Raw genomic sequence first — 3,705 nt, 5'->3', positions numbered from 1 at the left:
TATATATATATATATATATATAATACATACATGCATACATACATACATACATACATACATTCATACATACATACATACATACATACATACATACATACATACATACATATATGCACGTATATGTATACATACATACATGCACATGTCTTATATATATATATTATATATACATTTGATAAAAAAAATTATCTATAGCTTGGATATAAGTCCTATAGGTTTCTCATTAGCCCTCCATAGATATTCCTTACCCAATAATTTTAAGACAGTTGCATCCGCTGTGCAGCTGATTTCTACAACGATGCAAGACTGTTGCTCATTTTTCCATACACCAATACGTGGCGTGTTGTACTAATATCGGGGTGTTGTTGCTATTGGAATCTTCTGCCAGTATACTCTTTATTTTTAAAGGTGTGAATACTTTCTGGTTTTGATGTGCCTTTAGTATGGCAGTCAAGATAATCCATCCAGTGTATATCATTGTAGACTGTATTAGTAACAATGACATGTCTCATCGGATGGTAGTATATTACAAACATTTTTGTACAGCTTCAAATGACATGGGTCATATCTTTCACACTGGTATTTCACCACAACATGGAAGTTTAGGAGCATTTTTTAACATTTTTTGTTGATCAAGCTATCTCTTGTTCTTGGATACCAAAATCATATCCTTCTCGGTGAGATTTGATGTATCTATAGTAGGCCCAGGAGAGACTACAATTTACGTCAATATTGTGGTATTCTCTTGGTTACGAGATATTTACCCATGCTTAACTATCTGCTGGTATGATAAGTTTTTCTCTGCTAAATCTATGTTTATATCAGTCCAGCCATCTTTAGTTCACATGGACCAGCTGCATACTTAGGTATGCTCAGAGTAACTATTTAGGAGTACTTACAATGTTTGCTGGGGATTTTCAGGATTAAAGATTACACGCTGCCTATTTTCTAAATGTACGGCAAGATGAATGATTGTTGAATACCTTTCATGAACTGGAAAATTGGAAAGTCTCTATGCTGCCTCATTGTCGCTAATATATCGAGCCATCTGGTAACATATTAGCACATCATTTTTATCTATATGTTTCAGCCCAATCATTGCCACATCAGATCCCTTATTCATATACTTACAAACATACTTGATTGATTTGACATAATTGCAAAATTCCACATTGATGTGCGCGTTGAAAATTTTACACAACATTGGACTATATGGAACAATCCACCTGTTATCAATTTCCAACTGACAATTCTGTCGTACTCTTGAACCAGGGCATTGTTTCCATGTAACATATTTTGCAATTGATGAACAATGTTTATATCCAAATTTCTGAAGTTCTGACACCTCCTTTGGGTTTGTTGCCCTGCGTCACTCATAAAGTAAATTTGGAGGAGTTTCGGATGTTCATTTGTGGGTAACAGGGAACCAATGAGGTAATAGACTTACCCTTGAACTTTGAATGTCGGTATAAATCAACATTCAATTATCTCTTTAGATGCACTAAACTATGCCATTTGAAATGCAGAGTTATATTGTCTGATATTGTCCAGAAAATCCTTTGACTGGATGGAAGTGCCTCCCAGAAGATCTATAAGAGGTTGAGGAGGAGCTGGTAGTGCTGGCAATCTTACCTTACCGCCTGAGCAGCACATGCCATTATTTTCATTTGGAAATTTGAAAGCTTTGTAGAAACGACAATTTGAGTGTAGCACACCAATTTGTACAGAATTATCATTCTTCTAAGAATGGGATGGATCATATCTGAGAGTAGCTCCTTGTATTGTAAAGAACGAATTTGTATGTGGTCTACTTCTGAGTGCTAATGTATTGGACCTCTGTCTAATCTGGCGTGTTAAATGTTGCTCTAATGATTCAGCATTAAGTATTGCAGCATGCCTTAGCTGATCTTGAGCGAGTCTAATCTCCCTTCTCTCTTGAGACTCCATTTGACGTGCTGCAGTACGCCTCTGCTGATGATCTTGAGAAAGTCTCGTCTCCCTTCTCTGTTGAGACTCTCGCCTTTGGCTTCCTGCAATCGTTCTCGCTTTATACGTGTTTCTGGAGAAATTACGTATTTTCTTTGGTGCCATATTTTCTCAATATCGTAAACAAAAAATTATGAAGATAGAAAAAATATACATTAATCTTTATTTTTGTAAGCATTTGTATGTATATAGTATGTCTGTACTTTTGTATGCTGTGTAAATTAACGAAATATAAGCAAATTAACGAAATAGCACATGTATGGAACTGCTAATTTAACGGTAAATGCCACAATAATTATTATAGAGAGACAAAGAATTTTATATTTTACCTGGCAACCTTGCAACTGCTGCGATAATTAGGCTGGTAATGGAACAGTAAATGTGTATTGTTTTAAAGGAAATGAAAATAAAATTTCGTACTGACACTGGCCAGCCCGCACTTCACGCATGTCAGTCGTTAGGTATGTATGTGTAGACGTGTGTGAGTGTTTAATAACGTACTGCATATAGTATGTCTCTATTTTTGTATGCAATGTAAATTAATAAAAAAAAATTACATGTTAACACTCCTGGGATCTCATAGTATTACCATGTAAAATTTAATTTGATTTGGTCTAGCCGTTTTAGAATGCATTGGGAACAGGCAGAGATACAAAGGATTATATAGATAGATAGATAGATAGATAGATAGATAGATAGATAGATAGATAGATAGATAGATAGATAGATAGATAGATAGATTATTCTAAAGGGAATGAATATCTTACCCTTTATATTAAATGTTTATCTGTGTAGACCATTGTTTCCCAAACTGGCTCCATATGACCCTTAGCGGTCCATATAAGATTTTGTTGTTAAAGTTTTGCAATAAACTAGTTATGTATCTACAAAACACAAAATATCTAAGCACTTTTTTATACAACTCCTAATAATATTTAATCATAAAAATATTAGGAGTTTTTAGATATCGAATGGTTAAGAAAGTCCCACCCCTGAGTGAAATAGGAATCAAAGGGGTTCATAGATAAAAAAAATGGTTGAGAAACACTGGAGTAGACAGCCTTCCTCAAATACCATTCTCCTGTAAAAAATAAGGAATAGATGTACTGGATACTGTAGTACTAGATATATTACAGAACAGGTGTAGAGGTCAGGGATAGAACGCCTTCTGTTATAGGTCTGCTCCATTAGGGTTGAACTTGGAGTTAAACAACAAGAAGACATGTATGATACCATTTCTATTTTGTTTTTATTTTTGTTTTTGTGTTTTTGTTTGCTTTTGTTTTGTTTTTGTTTCAGAACGTATTTTTCTGAACAACTGATCATTTCTAACCTATCTTCATAGAGGATTGATGCATAAGCATAAAAAATAAATATACTCAATAAATAACACGTTATTACATCTGGAGTAAATTCAAAAGAAACTAACTTGCATGTATCTTTTATCTTTTACTTGTTTCAATCATTAGTCTGCGGCCATGCTGGGACGCTGCCTTGAAGAATTTTTAGTCGAACAAATCGGTCCCGCGTATTCTTTTTTAAAGTTTAGTACTTATTCTATCGGTCTCTTTTAGACGAACCGTTAGCGGTGGTGGGAGATAAACACAAACAGAAAGACACACACACACACACACACACACACACACAGACACACACACGCACACGCACACACACACATATATATATATATATATATATATATATATATATATATATATA

Source organism: Octopus bimaculoides, chromosome 13 (genome assembly GCF_001194135.2).
Source record: "Octopus bimaculoides isolate UCB-OBI-ISO-001 chromosome 13, ASM119413v2, whole genome shotgun sequence".
Classification (NCBI taxonomy): domain Eukaryota; kingdom Metazoa; phylum Mollusca; class Cephalopoda; order Octopoda; family Octopodidae; genus Octopus; species Octopus bimaculoides.
The sequence above is the reverse complement of the archived record's forward strand: the minus strand, read 5'-3'. Positions refer to the sequence as shown.